Raw genomic sequence first — 22,226 nt, forward strand, 5'->3', positions numbered from 1 at the left:
CAAGGAAAACGGGTCCATAAAAAACTCCTGTGTCCAGTGTCCATTGTATGGAACAATGAACTGGTCGCCAGCCAATCGCAGTATAAATCAACTGACTTTTATTTCGGTCATAATCGTGCAACCCTAGCGCCAACATACCTTGCACCTCGGCTAGTCCTACCGCAGGAACTTTGGCAGGAACTTCCCGAGGTACCCTGGTAGCTTGAGTTCCCCCTGTGTACCCACTGAAAAAAAACTACCAGGGTACGGAAAGTTCCCCCTGAATTATTTCGTTCCTCTTGGCGGGAAAGGTCTTCTGAAAGCTACTAGAAACGCTTTGATGGGGTGGGCTGTGCTGACGAACGCTGATTGGTTGACAGACCTCTCTAGGCGTTGACTTTTTCCATTCACCGAGCCGCCATTCTGCGGCATTACACAAGGCTAGACATAAGAGGATTAAAATACATTGAAAAGCAACACTACCAATTACCGATCTTTATGTTTTCCAGCTGAGCCGTACTCTAAACTCAAACTCTGTGCTCACCAACCTAACAGCGCCGGGCCAAAGCCGGGCTCGGCGGCGGTTGGTCGGTCGGAGGCAAAGTTTGCCATGGGCTCATTGGTGAGATCCGCCGCAGCCCCGGCGGAAAGGTTCACCGCTGGCCGACCCAGTCTCGCTCAGGAGCGGAGGTCCAAGCCCAAGGGAGCGTGTGTGTCTTCCTCGGCCAAGTCAGAGGAGACGAAAACCGCCGTGAAAAACGTATAAAAGGCATGTGAGTACATGTTCTCTAAAGCTGAATTCCAAGACCTTAGAGAAACTTGTCTTTTTGAATAAGTATATAAATAAATATAAAGCCTGCAGATGACTATAATGTGATTTATTGTTCTCAAATTTGTAGTGGAACTGTTTAAGGCTTCAGTAAATAGAATATATTTGAAGTTATTGAAATGTACCTGTATATAATAAAAACCCCTACCTCAAAGAGTCTGGAGCAAGGTTGGCATTGCAAATGAGAATCAGTTCTCAATTGCCTCACATGGATAAAATTTTAGGTTTTAAAGATATCACAAGTATTTGAAATTTAGATTAAGATATAGAATAAGACATTAACTTGAAAGCTTGAAATACCAGCATATTTTAGATGTAGTAGGTCAGCCTCATTTGCTTAAACGACCCTGAACTAATAAGTGTGATGGAAACACAAACACCACAACCACAGGAACCTTTTGCTACCAGGAACTTACAAGTTCCTGGGCTGGTTGGTGGAAAAGCCCCTATTGCTCCACGTTGCTTTTGAAAGTCGCGAAGCGGCCGCCTGCCTCCATCGTCGGTCCAGAGCAGGGGGGCAAAGTGTGGCCACTGACGAGGCGGCATGCTCCGTGTGACGACGGCTGAGTTGGATCAGGAGCTTCGATTTCGCTACGGGACTGGCCAGCCGAGGAGGCGCGGCTTTTGTTTACTCCCACAACTTTGAAACAGGAAGTGGAGCAGGAAAAGGAAGACTGATTGGCTATAGTCACACATATTCCCGCCATGTTAGATCGAGGCAATACGCACACAGCTGATCACCGAGCTCGATGGGAAATTTATCACGAGCTTCAATCTCGACCATATCATCAGCTCAGCCCTAGCCAAGCCACACAATTGTCATTCTATTTTGTTTGTTTTTTTGGCTGGTAGGTCAAGCAGAAAGGACTATCTGTATCCCATATATGCCGTAACAGTTTTACTGTGCCACAGTGGAGTATCACACAATTATATTGCAGAGACAAGCGGAATGTCACACTCCACCCACCACAACAAGTCAAATCGCATCTTGTGACGTGCCATATTCCACGTTGCATGATCTCTGTGCAAGAATCCACTTGAGTAGCCATAAAAGGATGAACCCATGTGATGTATACATGTTAAGACATGTTTTAGATTCCTTGTCCATAAGGCAACTCAACCACTGAGGGGAAGTGTGAAGTGGAGTTTGATCTAGTTAACTATCATTCCAGAGAACTGCTGGATCAACAAAATAAACAGGGAGAAAGGTGGTAGACGGGTCAGCCCTCCAACCTGAAGGTTGTGGGTTTGATCCTGAGCCCATGTGACCATGTCAAAGTGTCCTTGAGCAAGATACTGACCCACCAGCTGCTCCGAGTGGGTGAATGAGGGACAGTGTTAAAGCGCTCCAAGTACCTTGAAGGTAGTAAAGCGCAATACATGTGAAAGCCCAAAGCCCAATAACGTCATGCACAAAAAAGATGCAGTACAAAAGCTACATGACGACACAAAAGTCAGGCCACCACGAGCATTGTTGTTTAAATAACATTTTAAAGGGGGCGCATTTTGCCAAACCAACTTTTTCTAGTATTTGGGATGTAATATTGGCTCTATGGTGCTTCACTAAACGCGAAATATGAATTAAAATCGGCCAAACAGTCCTTTGTCCCAGACGTTTTTCTGCCAAGAGGCACAAAATCAGGTCATTCGTATTTCTCGAGCTTATCTACGTCACTCGCAAAGATTTCCGCCTTCCCTTTCCGTTCCCGAGCCAGCACTGTCAACATAACAAACACGTGTGCTCTCACAAGTGGGTCTTCTGCACGGAGGTAACCAATCAGAGGAATGGGGGCAGTCTTTGCCCAAAATGTACAAAGCGGAAACAAAACTGGGTCAAACAGAAGTAGCTGTCAGAGGGGCCTTTATTGGACACTCGTATGACAAAACCAAGGTATTTTTGAAATTGTATTGACACTTTTATACTGAGTCCATGTTAGAGAATCAGTCTATGGAGGTCTAAATAGCCAAAATACGTGTTTATATGCGACCAGTTAGCAAGACTACACAAAAGATATAAAACAATTTTTTACAAAAATGGCACGGTGGCAGGCGGCACGGTGGCCGACTGGTTAGAGCGTCAGCCTCACAGTTCTGAGGCGCGGGGTTCAATCCCCGTCCCCGCCTGTGTGGAGTTTGCATGTTCTCCCCGTGCCTGCGTGGGTTTTCTCCGGGCACTCCGGTTTCCTCCCACATCCCAAAAACATGCATTAATTGGAGACTCTAAATTGCCCGTAGGCATGACTGTGAGTGCGAAAGGTTGTTAGTTTCTATGTGCCCTGCGATTGGCTGGCAACCAGTTCAGGGTGTACCCCGCCTCCTGCCCGATGACAGCTGGGATAGGCTCCAGCACGCCCGCGACCCTAGTGAGGAGAAGCGGCTCAGAAAATGGATGGATGGATGGATGGCACGGTGGCATGTGGACCAAAGATGAGCCTATGGTGAAGATGGTGAAGCTCAGAAGAATGACAATTTATTGGACATGGATGCCGATCAGCAACAAGATTAGATAAAACTGCACAATATAAGGCTTCATTTACACTGCATTGTTGAAGTGACACAAATTTTGACTTTTTTTTTTTTTTTTTTAAATAGAAATGCCATTTAAATTAAAAAAATGTATGGCTTCAGATATTTTTAGATTGGAATTTGGCTTCTTCCAAATGTGGATAAAAATTCATTAAGTATTGGATATGTGCTAATGCGAGAGCGGCTTAAACGCTCAGATTGAATCCACCCGTCAATGAGCGCTTGAGATCAAAATAAAGCAAAGCAAAGCACATTTATTTATATAGTGGATTTCATACACAGGTAACAATGTGCTTTACAAAACAGGGGGATGTTTAAAAATAAAAAGCAATTTAAAAACATTTAAAAACTAAGACAACAAATAAGACAATTTTAAAAATTAAAAACAACGTGCAGTGCAGGAAAGCTCATTTAAAAGAGGAAATGTTCGAAAAAGCACGAGGAAAGATAAAGTTTTTAACCTGGATTTAAGACATTGACACTTGGAGCTGACTTCAATTCTATTGGCAACTTATCCCATTTTCCTGCAGCTGGTTGCTTAGGACTCTGTGCATTGTTTTCTGATCTGAGTCTTTAGATCTCAGAGCCCTACTGGGCTTATATTCCATTAGCATGTCTTTAATGTATTCAGGACCTAAACAATTTTGTGATTTATAGACCAGCAACAGTCTATTCTAAAGTTGACAGGGAGCCAGTGTAGAGACTTTAGAAATTGAGTCATATGTTCTGATCTCCTTGTTCTGGTCATAGCTGCAGCATTAAGAATGAGCTGATGTTGTGTAATGGTCTTTTGGGGGAGTCAAGTCAGAAGACCATTACTATAGTTAAAACTACTTGAAATAAAAGCATGGATGGGCTTCTCCTGGTCTGCTTGGCACATGCAAACCTTCACTCTGGATATGTTCTTCAGCTGGTAGAAGGCTGTTTTAGTGATTGATTTGATATGACTGTTGAAAGTCAGGTCATATCAACACACCGTGACAAAACCCCTCAATTGAACTGTAGTCATCTGGAGACACTGCGAGATATAACTGTGTCATCTGCATACCTATAATAGTCAATATTGAGGTTCTGAAGAATTTGGTAGCATGTACAGGGTGAACAGAAGGGGTCCAAGAACTGAACCCATATGTCCTTGCCATTTGATGAGATTGAACACTTCCAAAGGTTACGAAATAACCTGAACCATTTCTGTTACATTTGGTCCTACCCACGTTTCCAAACTGTTCAGCAGTATGTCATGATCTACTGTATCAAAAGCCGCACTGAGATCCAACAAGACCATAAATGACACCTTTCCTGAATTAGTGTTCAACTTATATCATTTAGCACTTTCAAAAGAGCTGATTCTGTACTGTGATGTGTTCGGACATCTGATTGAAATTGGTCAAAAAGTCAATTTAAGTTCATGCAATTGCAAATTTTGTCAAGAACATTACCACAGGACAGTTATTGCAGTATATTTTGGAATAGGATAAAAATAATTCCGCATACTGTTCAACTGCACAACATAATCATTACTCTATAATCGTAATCGTTAATAAATTATGGCTTCAATATGTATTTTAATGTTTTTATTACATCATCCTTGTAATGGCGGACGCAGTTGCAGCCTGAATCAAAGTATATGAGATTTTGACATGCCATCGTCAAAAATATCTGTGAATATGGATGAATTTGCCTTTACCAATTCTGTTTTTAACCTTGGTTTAAAAAAAAAAAAAGTGTGTGTTGTGTGCTCAGATTAATCAGATCTCAAAAGTCTATTAAAACTCAGCACTCTATTTTTCAAACAAACAAATAACATTAGTGATAGATTGAATTTAATAGTTTATGCATGGACAATATTTTAGATTTCTATTTTGTGAATGTACTTGTATCGACGTCTTCTCTTTCATGATATTTATATTATATATTTATATTTCCTGTATCCACTATTGCTACTGAAATGATGGAAATTTCCCCACTGCGTTCTCCGATTACATCTCCAGTGATGTATTAAATCATTCCCGGGTCAGGGGGCGTCTTGTGAGGCCGTGAATTACTTTACATTTATATCTCCAGACGCGTATTAGTTGGCTTGTTATTCAAACTTGGTTACTCTCTGCTATTACATGGTTCCAGGGAGACCTATGTGACAAGTGTACTGTATAACCCAATCACTGTGTTTTGTTTTGTGACTTCATGACACTACAGCTTAGCAATTTGCATTATGCTTTTCCGTCCTTTCCTACCCACTCAGCTTCCCGTCGTGATAACGTAAATGATACGTGTAAGAAGCATGGTAAGAAGTGTGGTTTATTCGCGGTCATGGAGGCGATGATTACATAGGTTACTTACAACGCGCTGACACCGGACGCAAAGAGAACTTTCGCCTCCGCGACTTGGCAGCTTTTTTTCAACAGTATAGTGTTTATTTCAGCAATTTCATTTATGAAATTTTCATCACGGTGGCCGGACACAGCGGCGTACTTGTCAGACGTTTGATTTCCCCCCCCCCCAATATACATTAAGGCCGCTAACAAGATTAACGGTGGGTTGCACTCTTGCACTGATGGTTTTTAGTGTTTATTTTAGTCTTAAAACCAACGTAGGAGCTGATGCCATACAAAAAAATAAAATATGAATTATTTTACCATACTGAGAAGAAAGTGGAAACAGTCTCATTACAAGCTTAACACTGAACTAAAATTTCACCAAAGGTCAAACTAGCAACTTTACGTCACAATGAATTGGGACAAAATTAATTTGTTGTCTCACAGTATCACAAACACTAACCTTGTGCCTCATCGGTCTCATCATTATTCTTTTTCTTGCCGTTTAGTTTGAATTCGTTTTCAAAATTCAATGTCGTGTAAAGTTATCTTTCGTGCCAAAATCCTGACGAAAAGGCTCCAAGCTTAAAACAGGAAGTCAAGTTAAAACTTGCACATATAAACTATTTGAAGTGATAAAACAGTTGAAAATAACTATTTTAACAATGCTATATTTAACTTTTAGCTGAAATGTTAATTAATGAATAGTAAGTCAATTGGGTTAGTTCCACACACATTGCCAATTAGCTCATAGGTTTGATATTGATACTGGTTATAAAGAACCCCGACTCAAATGTTCATTTTAGTGTAAACTGCGGGCTTCTAACAAAATGAATGTTCACAATTTGGACACCCTTTATTTAAACCATGCAAATGTTTTTGACCCAGCCCCCGAAAAGAATCGGAATCGAGAATTGTTTGGAACTGGAATCTAAATGAGAAACCGGAATTGGGACCGGAATCGGTTAAATTCAAATGATACCCAACCCTAAAAATAACAGATTGATTTCAGAAGAATTACTAATGTTAAGAATATAGTATCCCAATGTAGTGTCTAAACGTCACGCATAGGCTATACGTACTACAGTAAAACTGGGCATAAAAATAAAAGATATTTTCTTGAATTCTGGTGAGAGAGAGACAAAGAGAATTGTGTGCTGGTTTTCAGATGTCTATATGCATCTTAACAAAAAAATGCTTTCAAATATTATTATGAATGAATAAATACACAAAGATGTTGTGTCATCTATGATTCCACTGCCTTTACGTACGGTATGTTTAGGTTTTTGCCATGATACCGTTTAAGTGTCAGAATTGAGGCGTATAGAGTTCCATATTTTGGTATTATGACAACACACCAATGACAATGCCCAACATTTCAACCACGGTGAAGTACATACAGTACATTGGCAGCAGCGCGGATGGTTGCGTTTCCTTTTAGTTTACAATAAAGAGACACCTGCAGCGACCCGTTTGTGACTTCAATGCGGGAGAATTTCGTGCATTATTGCAATGGGACGAAATCAGGCTGATTACAGTGAGAAGAGATTAAAAAACGACAGCTAAACCGATGAGACGTTTGAATTCTGACGAGAAATAAACAGGCGTAGGTAAGTTCGCATAGTTGCTCGCATGGGTCCGAAACTATTAAGTGTTGAGCCTCTTAGTGTAGCTGCCTCACAACAATAGCCGTAACAACTAAAAAAGATTAAACACATCCCAAGCTAGTGAAGCAGTTTATATTAAGCAGACGTGTAGTTAGCATTCAAGCTAACGGTGGTTTCACATCCCAGGGAGAACGGTGAGCTTTGAAGTTATTGCTTCTTTTTTTTCCTCCTTCTAGTTCCGTTAATACGAGCCAATGTGCTCCATGTTGTTATACACACAGGACGGTAAAGTGATTCAAAAGAAGAATGTTTAACGAAGAGGACAATTGGTGATTTTTTTTTCTTTTTCTGTTTTTTTTTTGTCTTCTTCTTTTTTGGGAGGGTGTCGTTAAATTAAATACAAGATGCTGTTCGCCTTACCTGCGACATCAATGGTGATTAACGGCGCAGAGCTGAATCTTGTTCGGCCAAGCAGACGGTAGTTGTTTTCGCCTGTAAAACTACTTACTTCACCTCAGGAAAGTAAAGGACGAGCGGGACGTACTGTCTCCCAGGCACAACAGCGACTGACCACAGTACAGTGAAGGTTCTGCTTGGAGCATCGAGGATTGTTGGTGTCGCGAGATAATACGAGAACGCCAAGGACCAATCAAATGGCAAATTTCGTCGTCAATGCTCCAGGAACACAGGGACAATAAGAGATATGGCCACTAGATACGCCAGCGCGTTGTAGTAGCTGGGCTAACTAACGTCCCTACGTGGCGGCCATGTTGGGAAGGTCGACGTTCCCATCGAAGGCAATGATGGACACTGAAATTAAATCGTAGCTTGCTCATTTCTCAACCGTTTTTCACGAGGATTGCCTCTTTTGTCAACGCCAAAGCGTATGCTGTCAATACGCAACATGCAAATTAGAGTTTTCAATTAACCTACTGTGCATGTTTTTGGGATGTGGGAGGAAATTAGAGCATGTGACTAGTGAAAAATATTTACAGTGAATGGTGTGAGTGTGTGCTAAGGGAGTGATTTAAGAGGCATGGCTCCTGCAGGCCGGGCCCATCCAGCGGGACAACCACAGAGAGAGAGGTGCATGTCAGCGCAAATGAGAATCATGAGGTCAAAGGAACTGCCTGAAGAGCTCAGAGACAGAATTGTGGGAAGGCACAGATCTGGCCAAGGTTACAAAAAAAAATTCTGCTGCACTTAAGGTTCCTAAGAGCACAGTGGCCTCCATAATCCTGAAATGGAAGACGTTTGGGACAATCAGAACCCTTCCTAGACCTGGCCAAACTGAGCAATTGGGGGAGAAGAGCCTTGTGAGAGAGGTAAAGAGACACCCAAAGAGGCTGTGGCTGCGCTCCAGAGATGCAGTCGGGAGACGGGAGAAAGTTCTAGAAAGTCAACCATCACTGCAGCCCTCCACCAGTCGGGGTTTTATGGCAGAGTGGGCCGATGGAAGGCTCTCCTCAGTGCAAGACACATGAAAGCCTGCATGGAGTAAGCTAAAAAGAACACCTGAAGGACTCCAAGATGGTGAGAAATAAGATTCTCTGGTCTGATTTGCCCAAGATAGAACTTTTTGGCCTTAATTCTCACCGGTATGTGTGGAGAAAACCAGGCACTGCTCATCACCTGTCCAATACAGTGAAGCACGGTGGTGGCAGCATCTTGCTGTGGGGGTGTTTTTCAGCTGCAGGGACAGGACGACTGGTTGCAATCGAAGAAAAGATGAATGCGGCCAAGTACAGGGATATCCTGGACGAAAACCTTCTCCAGAGTACTCAGGACCTCAGACTGGGCCTAATGTTCACCTTTAAGCAAAACAATGACCCTAAGCACACAGCTAAAATACCGAAGGAGTGGCTTCAGAATAACTGTTCTCGAATGGCCCAGCCAGAGCCCTGACTTAAACCCAATTGAGCATCTCTGGAAAGACCTGAAAATGGCTGTCCACCAACGTTCACCATCCAACCTGACAGAACTGGAGAGGATCTGCAAGGAGGAATGGCAGAGGATCCCCAAATCCAGGTGTGAAAAACTTGTTACATCATTCCCAAAAAGACTCATGGTTGTATTAGCTCATAAGGGTGCTACTACTAAATACTGAGCAAAGGGTCTGAATACTTATGGCTGCGTGATATTTCAGTTTGTTTTTTTTAATAAATCTGCAAAAATTTCAAAAATTTCGTTTTTTCCTGTCAATATGGAGTGCTGTGTGTACATTAATGTGGAAAAAAATTAACTTAAATTATTTTAGCAAATGGCTGCAATATAAAAAAAGAGTGAAACATTTAAGGGAGTCTGAATACTTCCCATACCCACTGTACATACAGTACAAAGAAAGTTTAAAAAAATAAGATCAGAAATTAAGTTGTGTGTAATAATGTGAAATGACACAGGGAAAAGGTATTGAACACATGAAGAAAGGGTCTTGCAAAAAGGCATGGAAAGCCAAGACAACACCTAAAACCAACCAATAATCAAACAGCAATCCAGCCCCTTGTCAGTGCAAATGAATATCAGCTGGTTCAGTCCTAATTGATGGCCTACAAAAAGGTCTCATTGCCAAGGTGTGAGTCAAGAGACATCTCATGATGGGTAAGAGCAGAGAGCTGTCTCAAGACCATCCATCCATCCATTTTCTGAGCCGCTTCTCCTCACTAGGGTCGCGGGCGTGCTGGAGCCTATCCCAGCTATCATCGGGCAGGAGGCGGGGTACACCCTGAACTGGTTGCCAGCCAATCGCAGGGCACATACAAACTAACAACCATTCGCACTCACATTCACACCTACATTCACACCTACGGGCAATTTAGAGTTGTCAATTAACCCACCATGCATGTTTTTAGGAAGTGGGAGGAAACCGGAGTGCCCGGAGAAAATCCCCGTAGGCACGGGGAGAACATGCAAACTCCACACAGGCGGGGCCGGAGATTGAACCCCAGTCCTCAGAACTGTGAGGCAGACGCTCTAACCAGTCGTTCACCGTGCCGCCTGTCTCAAGACCATCCCAAAGTAATTGTTGCAAAACATAACGATGGCATTGGTTACAGGCGCATATCTAAGCTTCTGAACGTTCCACGGTTGGGGCTATTATACATAAGTGGAAAGCCAAATAATACCACCATAAATTTATCTCCATCAGGTGCTCCTCGCAAGATTTCTGACAGAGGAGTGCAAAGAATAATCAGAAGAGTTGTCCAAGAGCCAAGGACCACCTGTGGAGAGATTCAAAAAGACCTGGAATTAGCAGGTACTGTTGTCACAAGGAAAACGGTGTGTCATGCACTGCGCAGCCATGGCCTGTATGCACGCTCACCACGCAAGACCCCATTGCTGGAAAAAATTAATAATGTCAAAGCTTGTTTAAAGTTTGCTGAACAACATTTGGACAAGCCAGTTAAATACTGGGAGAATATAATCTGGTTTGATGAGAGCAAAATTGAACTGTGGATGTCATAGTGCACACCACGTTTGGAGGAGAAATGTTACTGCACATCACCCTAAAAACACCATTCCAACAGTGAAGTTCAGAGGTGGGAACATGATGGTGTAGGGCTGATTTTCAGCAAATGGTACTGGTAAACTTCACACTACTGAAGTAAGGATCAATGGGCAAATCTACTGAGGCATTCTTGATAAAAATCTGCTGCCATCTCCACGGAGGATGAACATGAAACGAGGGTGGACATTTCATCAGAAATGATTCAAAACATACTGCCAAGGAAACTCTCAATTGCTGTCTAAGAAAAAAAAATAAAGCTGCTAGAATGGTCCAGCCAATCACCTGACTTGAATCCAATTGAAAATCTATGGAAAGAACTGAAACTGAAGCCCACTGAACCTTCAAGATTTGAAGACTGCTTGTGTGGAGGAATTGGCCAAAATCACAGAGCAATGCATGCGACTAGTTTCTCCATACAGGAGGCATCTTGAACCTGTCATTGCAAAAAAAGGCTTTTGTTCAAAGTGTTAAATAAATAACAGTTGGTGTGTTCAATACTTTTTCCCTGTGTCATTTCACATTATTACACATAACTTAATTTTATGATCTTATTTGTTCTACTTTCTTTGTATGTATGGATGACTTGTGTTGTTCCCAACATCTGGTGAAAATTTCATGTCAATAGCACCTTTGAAAATATATTTAGTGAGAAAAATGGTGACGTGTTAAATACTTATATCAGCTGCTGTATATCAGACGGGGAAAAGCCCATTTTGTGCATACTGTATTGCTTAAAGGGTGCTCTATGGAGCACTTTATATTGTATAAATTGTAAATTCGTATTGTTCGTCTATAGAATGTATTGTTACAGATTTGTATACAATAATTGCGGTCAGCACAGACAGAAAGGTCTTCTTCCCAATTAGTGATTGGGAAGTGCATTGAGTTTGAGATTAATAACAAAGTTTAGATTATTTTTTCTTTCTTTCTGGGAGAAGCTTGAAGCTTCACCATTTTCTGAACAAACTCAAGATGGTTGAGGGGTGCACTGAAGTGTTGGGATTCTTTTTTGGGATTCATCCAGCCATCCATTTTCTTCCGCTTATCCAAGGTCGGGTCGTGGTGGCAGTAGCTTTCGCAGGGAAGCCTAGACTTCCCTCTCCCCAGCCACTTCCTCCAGCTCTTCCAAGGGGCTCCCGTGGCGTTCCCAGGCAAGCTGAGAGACGTAGTCTCTCAAGCGTGTCCTGGGTCGTCCCCGGGGTCTCCTCCTGGTGGGACGTGGCCGGAACACCTCATCAGGGAGGCATCCAGGAGGCATCCTAAACAGATCGGGCTCCTCTCAATGCGGAGGAGCAGTGGCTCTACTCTGAGCCCCTCCCGGATGACCGAGCTTCTCACATTATCTCTAAGAGAGAGCACGGACACCCTGCGGAGGAAACTAATTTTGGCCGCTTGTATCCGAGATCTAGTTCTTTCGGTCACAACCCACAGCTCGTGACCATAGGTGAGGGTAGGAATGTAGATCGACTGGTAAATTGAGAGCTTCGCCTTTCGGCATAGCTCCTTCTTCACCGCATTGGACTGATACAAAGTCTGCATCACTGCAGATGCTGCACCTATCCGCCTCTCGATCTCCTGTTACATTCTTCCCTCACTCGTGAACAAGAGCCCAAGATACTTGAACTCCTCCACTTGGGGCAGGATCTCATCCCGACCTGGAGATGGCACACCACCGTTTTCCGACTGAGGACCATGGGCTCAGATTTGGAGGTGCTGATTTTCATCCCAACCACTTCACACTCGGCTGCAAACTGCTCCAGTGAGACTTGGAGATCACAGCTTGATGAAGCCAACAGAAACACAACATCCTCAAAAAGCAGAGATGCAATAGTAAGGCCACCCCCTCTACGCCTCGACTGCGCCTAGAAATTCTGTCCATAAAAGTTATGAACACAATCGTTGACAAAGGGCAGCCTTGGCGCAATCCAACTGCCGACAATGCGGACCAAACTCTGGGACCGAACAGCCTGTATACCCCATACTGCCGAAGTACGTCCCACAGGACTCCCCGAGGGACATGGTCAAACGCCTTGTCTAAGTCCACAAAACACATCTAGACTAGTTGGGCGAACTCCCATGCACCTTCAGGGACCCTGCCGAGGCTGTAGATTTGGTCCACTGTTCCACAGCCAGGACGGAAACCACACTTCTCCTCCTGAATCTGAGATTCGACTTCCCGACAGACCATCCTCTCCAGCACCCCTGAATAGACCTTACCAGGGAGGTTGAGGAGTTGGAACACACCCTCCGGTCCCCCTTCTTAAAAAGGGGGACCACCACCCCAGTCTGCCAATCCAGAGGCACTGTCCCCGATGTCCACGTGATGTTGCAGAGGCATGTCAACCAGGACAGCCCCACAACATCCAGAGCCTTTAGGAACGAATCTCATACATCGCCGCGGCCTTGCCACAGAGGAATTTTTTAACCACCTCAGTAACCTCAACCCCATAGATCGGGAAGACCGCCTCAGAGAAGAACCTGGTCATTCTTATTGAGATCAGGTCTCCACAGGAGGCTCCGCCTATCCACACTACCGAGGTAACTGAGGAAGTAAAAAACACAACACAATATACGGACAGATAACTGGATCATGACATAATTTCTGTAACGAATTTGAAGTTGTGCATATGCTTTGTAAAGAGCAACAAAGAAACTGTGTAGCTTTTTTTGGTGCTCTAATGTATTTTGCATGAAGCAGTGCAAGGCCACTTTACCAAAGTCTTAAATAATTCAAGCCTTCTTAATCCTGATGCCAAATCTTGGGAAATATTCTGCGAGACAGAATTAACAAAAGTGTCAGATCATGGAGCACAAGACATGCAAGACATTTTTTTGAGACATTATTGTCCCACATTCCCACGGCCCACTGCTAAGGCTGTACTTCTAGAAATAATACTGTAGAGAAGCAAAGTGAAAAAAATTGTTACAGTTGATATATAATGTCCACACTCCCTGTACAAATGAAAGGATCTGGGGGTAAAAAAAACATGAACCAAGATACATAATTTCAAAACTTCTTCCACCATGAATGTGACATGTAATATAACAAAAAAAAATCTGAAAGAGTAAGTACAAGTAAAAATATACAACTGAGATAATGTGGTTGCACAAGGCAAGGTAGATTTATTTGTATAGCACAAGCCATGCAGAGGGCAACTCACATTGCTTTCCAAAAAAGGTTTTGTACTTTTATCACTGACTGTTATTTCGAACTGTTCATAATTCCTTCCACCTTGTCTGAGGCCCCATTTCCAACTGAAGAAAAACAGACCCAAAGTATGATGTTGCCACGACCATACTTGACTGTAGGTCTGGTGTTCTTTTGGTGATGAGCAGTATTGTGTTTATGCCAAACATACCTTTTGGAATTATGGCCCAAAAATTGAACTCTCAAACAGATGTGGGAAAATGTGTTATGGTTCGATAAAACCAAGGTTGAACGTTTTGGCCATAATTCCAAAAAGGTATGTTGGGTGTAAACAAAACATGACTCATCACCAAAAGAGCACCATACTTACAGTCAGTCAGATAGTTTCCTCCAAAAGAAACAGAATTTATGTGTTTTATTTTCAGGGTTATTCTTTTGCATTTAATCTAGACGTGTGTGTGCATGTGTGTGCGTGCCTGTGTGTGTGTGTGTATGTGTGTTTGTTAAAGAAAAAGTCCTGAAATAGTAGGTGCATATAAAATAGACTACTAGGAAGTCATCGGAGAGGACTCTGGAGTAGGGAATTTAAAGGTTATGTGGTTTGAAGAGTCCAGACTGTTTTCCAGACCCTACTTTGATGCAATCGGATTTCTTGCCACCATAGGCCTCCTCTGAAAAAATGTCCACTTATCATGGTCAACAGCTCTGTGACAAGAAGTAAATAAGAAGAAAACCTCTTTCTGCTCCATTTAGCTTTTCTCATTCTGACTGATTCGTTCAATGTGGCGTGATTTTCACAGTTTCCTGTGGTACTATTTCGTACCAAACACAGAGGCAAGTAGTGTTGAGCTGAGCCGTAACAGGGCTAGTCTTAAAAGCACATTTGCTGAGCAAAAATATGTTTTTACATTTTCAAAGGCTGATTAAACATAGCACATCTGCAGAACTGTGATTGTGGTCTTTCTCTCGGTGGTTTGAATTAAACAAGGTCTCTTAGTTCCATGTATAAAAAATGTGGACTCACCAAGGCAATTTTAAAGGAACTTCAAACAGCAGTTCCACTTTTGATTCCTGTCAGAAATCATACCAGACAGCAGCAGCGAAAGGGAATTAGAAGATTTAAGTCACATGGCGAAAAATAAAATGCACCACAGACTTCACAATTTAGAAATACAGTCGGTTAGTAAAGCAAATTATGTATCATATTTGAGGAAGGCTTAAAAGTGTTATGTGTGTCTGTGTGTGTGTGGGGGCGGGGGACATGTTTCCACAGTGCCAGTTGCCTAGATAAGAAGGTCACTTTCCTCTCCATGGACCTATGTAGCAGGCACCAACTCCGAACTGACTGACTGGGGGAGATAAGGCACTCACCCCCCCTAACATTCATTTGATCTATGCCTCGTTTGTATTCTAAGCCCATCTCTCATTTTGAGTTTTGGAAGGAGATGAGGCCCACGCTTTAATGTGGCTCTCTCCCTATCTGACATCGAATTAAGGCACAAGGGAACAGATAAATTGATGGAAAGAGCTGTGTGGACAGATACAGTATATTGAAAGTGTGTGTGTTTGTGTGTGTGTGTGTGTGCGTTCGTGTGTGTGTGTGGAGGAGCTCACAGTGGATGGAGACATTCATATGAAACTCCTCTGTCACAACTCCATCACTATGATGATCTTTGTCAGCCGTTTCTTGGCCAAGGCCTGGAATGTCACGCGATGATTTTTGTGCCCAGACAGGATGGGCTCATCCTCATTGCCTTATCACCTTAATTTTCTACTCATAGGTGCTTCGGGTGGCAGAATATTTGCATGGATGAAAAGTGGTGCACAGGCACAATGCAGTAACTGATGTTGCACTGTAGTGGTTCAACTGCCTTACTATGCAAGCAGAGTGGGCTCAGTTCCCGCTCAGTGGCGGTGTAAATGTAAACCTGAATGATTGTGTCACGATTAGTAATCATCGGTATTGGACTGGACCCAAAAGCAAACGGAGGAAGAGGAAGTAGTTGAGAATGGTTTATTTGGGGATAGCTCAGGGTCTGTATTTCCAAGGAGTGAAACGTTGCAGGAAATGTTGCAGTTCCTTGTGGGTGGAGGGAATGGGCCAGTTGACGACTGCTTGAATTTTAGCCGGGTCCGGTTGTAGTTGTCCTTTGGCAATGATGTATCCTAGAAAGTGTACAGAGGAGAGGTGGAATTCGCACTTTTAAGGTTTCACAAAGAGGTGGTTCTAAAGGAGGAGCTGGAGGACTTGGCGGACACGTTGGCAATGTTCTTCCAGAGAGCGGGAGAAGATGAGGATATCGTCTAAATCAGGGGTGCTCAATGTGTTGATCGCGGTCGACTGGTCGATCGCGAAGGTAGTATTGCTAGATCGCATGACATCGCGTGACATAAAAAAAAAAAGACATCAGCCTATCATCCATCCCGTTGCTTGATTGATATACATATATAATCGATGATATCTGAATTTCTCTGATACTTAGGTCACGCACATGCGCAAACAATGCTGCTAAAAGGTAACTGCAGATGCGCAAACATCGGCGCCAAGTGTGTCAAAACTAACAAGCTAGTCAGTGAGTTACCTCTAATTTTTATCTCTCGGTGTTTTCTCTTAAACTTAAGAAAGCGTATAAAAATGAGTGGGGGAGCTGGACCAAGTAAGAAAACAAAAACTTACCACTTTCATACGGAATGGGACGAGGAGTATTTTTTTCACGATGACATTTTCGAAATGCGTATGCCTCATCTGCTAGTCTGCCATCGCATTACCAGAGAACGGAAATGTGGAGCGGCATTTTAGAACTGTCCATGGAAAATATGACCAAAAAATATTTCAATATCATGGAAAAGTTTATTTATTTCCATAATTCCATTCAAAAAGTGAAACTTTCATAGATTATAGATTCAGGGCCCACAATTTAAACAATTTCAATAATGTTTTTGTTTATTTTTACATAATTTGGGCTTCCAGCTCATAAAATCCATGAAATCAGGAATTCAAAAAATTTGAATACTGTGAAGAAATCACCATTGACTTATCTGGTACTTTTAAAACAATATGTTAATCTTCAATACTTGGTTCGGAATCCCTTTGCTTTAATCACAGCCTCGATGCGCCGTTGCATTGAGGCAATCAGCCTGTGGCATTGCCTGGGAGTTATGGAAGCCCAGATTTCCTTGATGCTTTGCTGTCAGTTCTTATTTGTTTTTGTGTCTGGTGCCCCTCATTTTCCTCTTGATAAAACCCAGTTGATTCTCAATGGGGTTTAGATCTGGCGAATTGACAGGCCAGTCAAGCACTGTGATGGCATGGGCATCAAACCAGGTTTTGGTGGTTCTGGCGGTATGGGCAGGGGCCAGATCCTGCTGGAAGATGAAATCTGCATCTCCATACAGATCCTCAGCAGAAGGAATCATCAAGTCCTCTAAAACATTCTCTGCTTTCTTCAATCTAACGTCACAGAAACAGTCTGCCAGTTTACCAACACCTGCACTGGACATTGCACCCCAAATCATGACTGACTGTGGATATTTCACACTGGAGCTCAAGCAGCTTGGGTTCTGTTCTTCACCTGTCTTCCTTCAAACCCTTGGACCTTGAATCCCGAATGAAAGGCACACTTTACTTTCATCGGAAAAGAGGACCTCGGACCACTGTCCAACAGTCCAGTCCTTCTTCTCCTTGGCCCAGTTGAGACACTTCGTACGTTGGCTCAGGCTCAGAAGTGGCTTGACCCGAGGAACCCGACAATTGTAGCCCATCTCCTGGATGCGTCTGAATGTTGTGGTTTTTGAAGCTGTGATTCCCGCCTCATTCCACTCTTTCTGGATCTCTACTAGATTTTCTTAATCTTTGTATGATAATCCGCTGAAACCCACGGTCATCTGTTTTGCTGGTCCAGCTTCTCCTGCCACATTTTGTCCTTCCACTAGTCTTTCAATTGATATGCTTGGACACAGCACTCTGTGAACAGCCAGCCTCCTGAGCTATGAACTTTTGTGGTTTACCCATCCTATGGAGGGTATCAATGATGGTCTTCTGGCCAGTTGTCAAGGCTGCAGTCTTCCCCATATTAAACCCAGCTGAGACAATTGAACCAAACTGAAGCGATTTAATGACATCTGGGGAAACCTGTGCAGGTGCTTTCAGTTTAGTAGATGATTAGTGTGTAACACTCAGTTTAAAACATTTTTGGCCTGCAAAATCTGGGCTGATTTCTTCACAGTATTCTAATTTTTTGAATTCCTGATTTCGTGAGTTTTATGAGCTGGAAGCCCAAATTATGTAAAAATAAACAAATAAATACTTGACATTGTTTAAATTGTGGGCCTTGAATCTATAATCTATGAAAGTTTAACTTTTTGAATGGACTTTGGAAATAAATAAACTTTTCCGTGGCACGGTGAACGACTGGTTAGAGCGTCTGCCTAACAGTTCTGAGGGCCGGGGTTCAATCCTTGGCCCCGCCTGTGTGGAGTTTGCATGTTCTCCCCGTGCCTGCGTGGGTTTTCTCCGGGCACTCCGGTTTCCTCCCACATCCCAAAAACATGCATGGTAGGTTAATTGAAGACTCTGAATTGCCCGTAGGTGTAAATGTGAGTACGGATAGTTGCCAGCGATTGGCTGGCAACCAGTTCAGGGTTTACCCCATCTCCTGCCCGAAGATAGCTGGGATAGGCTCCAGCACTCCCGCGACCCTTGTGAGGATAAACAGCTCAGAAAATGGATGGATGGAAGGATAAACTTTTCCATGATATTATAATTTTTGGAAAGGGTCTACACATGACCAAATATATCAAAGCTGTGAATCGTCAACCAGAGTCCGCCCTAGCCAATGTGGCGCCCGAGGAGAGATTTTATATGGCAATAGTTTTTACCATTGCCTTTAACTTATAAGATAGCATACCACACAATTTAAAATATAAAATAGAACATTTTCTTCATTTCATGACTGTATTGTTACTGCCAAACAAATCATGCGAGTAACTTGCTGTTGCAAAACCTAATAGGACAAACCAAAAGTAGCAACAAATTGAGCTCTCTTTCTCCCATTTTTCCTCTTTTTTCCTTCTTCCCTGTGTTCTGGACACTGTTGGTCGTTTTGACGTTTGCAGAGTTCTCAGGGGTCACAATAAATTTACCCCTACCCCAACAGAGAGCGAGCAGTATAGCAATCAGCCAGAGGAGAGAGTATTTGCTATAGTAGAAATATTATTTGGTCATTTCTTTAAATTTGAATCTATGTTTTCCATGTTAAAAGTTAAACAGACGCCATGTTGCGCCTGCTGGAGCCCTCATGCCCCAGCGCTTGGAGATGACAGCCTTTTACCTGCTTTTCCTCCCCAACTACTCCCATACCACCACACCGCAAAAGTACCCAGTTGGGGAGAGGGAGGCTGTGGCCTGTGTTAGGGCATGTGAAAGTGGCACATGCACCTGTATGAACACCACTTTACAGACGGACCACCAGGCTCTCAGAGCCTTGCTGGTTATGATGGGGTCAGGGCACAAGTCGCTGCGCTTGTACCGGTGGACTGAGAGACCACAGGTGTACAATTTCACCACTCAGTTCACGCAAGGCTGGATAATGTGTTGGCAAGACTCTCTCTCCCGGTTCACCTCTCGTCCTGCACCGGACACCACCCGTGACACTTTGGAATAGGGACTGGTCCTCATGCTGCACACACCCCTTCAAGCTGTTGATCTCACTGCAGGAACTCCAGGTGGCGTCCGCTCAGGCCCCTACATAAAGCGCACCTGGGAGTCAGCCTTCCCTTCTCTGTTGCACTACAAGGTACTCTGTTGCACTATAGCGCAACATCACATGCCACAACGGGAAACTCCCCAGCCCTCCTCATGCTGGGATGTGAAATGGCGCTTCCTCTCAATCACCTTCGCCGTCCAACAGGGGCCACTCCAGCACCAGTGACCTCCCGGCCAGCTGGATGGCGTATAAGCAGCGGCAAAATGAAGCGGCGGTTCGATGAGAAGCGCCGGGTGAAACAACCTGCACTTGCAGTATTCGCCGGCACAGCCGCTCACACAAACTGAGCTCATTCTGGGCAGTTCAAATTTAGATCACCGCCCAACTAAGACGGCCCCTTTTCGTCTTGCTGATGGTTCACGTTGGCATGCCAGCCACCTCAGGAGAGTGTCATCACTGCCTCCCTGAGACAGGCGGGCTGTGGCTGACCTGGACCACTTGGACAGTGAGAGGCTCCGACTGGCCTTGTTTCTATGTGCTTGTTGTCGTTTAGGACAGCTGTCTGAGTTCCATAAAAGGGGGTTAAATTTAGCTGTGGAAAGGAAGGAAGTGAAGCACATGACTACCCCCCGCCCCTCCCACACACACACACATCACCTCTCCTTTGGCAGTGGGCAAATAAATGTGTTTGAAACAAATCTAGCTTTTTTATTTTTAACTATTTATGTTGTACTCAGGGCTTGACTCTGACACCCGCCAAGCCGCCATTTGCAGGCCCATTTCCACCGTGGCGGGTGGCACAGGCACTCCCACAAGCCACTTTGTCAGGTTGAATTGTATTCACTTGTTTGTAATCCACGCAGACTCTGCCGCTATGCTGCTGCTGTTTGTTACTCATCCACTCTGCCAGCAGCCTGACCCCCCCCCCCCCCCCCCCTCATTGAGTCCACACACATGCACACACACGCACACACATGCACATGCACACACACACACATGCACACACAGTTGTGTCTTTGTGACCTAAAGATACTGTAAATGCAACTTCACTGTTGCATGTTCAAGAAAGACAAGAAAATCATTCCATGAATGATGCTTGCACTTACAAGTTTGAAACAGCAATATTGGATAATACAACATGAAACATAAACATTTCAATAGTAGAAATAAATGCTCATCTTTTCATTTTAGCCTACCTGTTTATACTTTTGTTTGTTTTTTCCTTGTTGCACCCAGACAACACATGTCAATCATCTGGAGAGATAAAAATATCTCACTATATGTACTTTATTATTGGGTTGAAAAATGTTAATTTTTACTTTTTTACTTAAATGCATTTATAACTGTGTACTTGTATACCTTTGCTGAAGTAAGGGAGTGGCTTCAGTACTTTTTTTTACCAGTTTTTTTTTTTTTTTTTTGCACAAGTAACAGGACTTTTACTTAAGTATAGAATACTAGTACTTTTGACATCTCTGGCAGTTTCCCACCAGATCAAGGATGGAAGTTTTTTTCTCTTTCTATAAGTATTTAAAGGGCCCATATTTGATCAAACTAACTTTTTATAGTACTTGAGATGTAATATTGGTTCTATTGTGCCTCAGTACAAATGTGAGATATTCAACTAAAATCGTCCACGCATTCCTCAGTTCCAGATGTTTTTCTGCCAAGAGGCCTGAAATCAGGTCATTCTAATTTCTCAAGCTTATCTACATCAGTAGCGAAGATCTCCGCCTACCTCTCCACTCCCAAGCCAGCGCTGTCAACATAACAAGCACATGCACTCTCACAAGTGAGTTTCTATTCGGAGGCAACCAATCAGAGGAAAGGGGGCAGTCTTAGCTAAATATTGACAAAGCGGATACAAAACTCGGTCAAACAGAAGTAGCTGTCAGTGGGGCCTTTTCTGGACACTCTTATGACAAAACCAAGGTGTGTTTTGAAATGAAAGTCACTCTTTTATACTAAGTCCATGTTAGAGAGTCACGCTATCGAGGTCTAAATAGCCAAAATATTGGCCCTTTAATGTATTTTTTCCTGAAATTGTTCAAAGTACAAGTTGTTCAATGAGCGAACTGGTCCATTCACTGTAATTACTGAGTATTTGTCTGTCTGAATTCCTGTTCCTGCTGGCTCTATCTCCAAAGGCACAGTGCTCTCAGCCACTATAGAAACAGAAGTGGTCTCGTGGGGTGTGATTGGCATAAGATTTTTATATTATTTTTTCTGTCCCATAAGGGAAATGATGAGCTCATAAATTGACTCAAAAGCGGTCATGCGAACCTGGAAATGAAGAACAAAGAGTCGACAGACAGTAAAAGAGTATATTTTTGTATTTATTCTTACTAAGTAGTAAATTCTTTCATTTAAAGACACCGAAGCACAGGTAATCATCAAACATTAACAATGATTGCTTACAATCTATGCAAAGGGGTAAGTGAAAACAACACCTGGTTGTCGTACGTAAAATATTTAGAATTGAGGAAACAAGCTATTCAAATGTAACACCACAACAAAACTGTACTGTACAAAGGGAAATTAAAAATAGCATATAGGATATACAACATGGAACACTGCTCTGTGATTGGCTGGCGACTAGTTCAGGGTGTACC

The 22,226-nt window shown here is 43.1% G+C and overlaps 1 protein-coding gene across 3 annotated transcripts in view; it reads right to left on the reverse strand.

Annotated features, from left to right (window-relative positions):
* The window catches only part of glceb (glucuronic acid epimerase b), a 43,581-nt gene extending 35,690 nt beyond the window's left edge, over positions 1-7,891 (reverse strand). Inside the window, exon 1 of one of the 3 annotated variants that reach the window (XM_061760436.1) lies at positions 7,677-7,877. The gene's annotated coding sequence lies outside the window, so the exon portion shown is untranslated. Of the gene's footprint in view, positions 1-7,676 lie in introns of all 3 variants that reach the window. The other 2 variants (XM_061760446.1, XM_061760456.1) reach the window with 2 other exon arrangements.
* Between the last annotated feature and the right edge of the window lie 14,335 nt (positions 7,892-22,226).

Source organism: Phyllopteryx taeniolatus, chromosome 2 (genome assembly GCF_024500385.1).
Source record: "Phyllopteryx taeniolatus isolate TA_2022b chromosome 2, UOR_Ptae_1.2, whole genome shotgun sequence".
Taxonomy (NCBI): domain Eukaryota; kingdom Metazoa; phylum Chordata; class Actinopteri; order Syngnathiformes; family Syngnathidae; genus Phyllopteryx; species Phyllopteryx taeniolatus.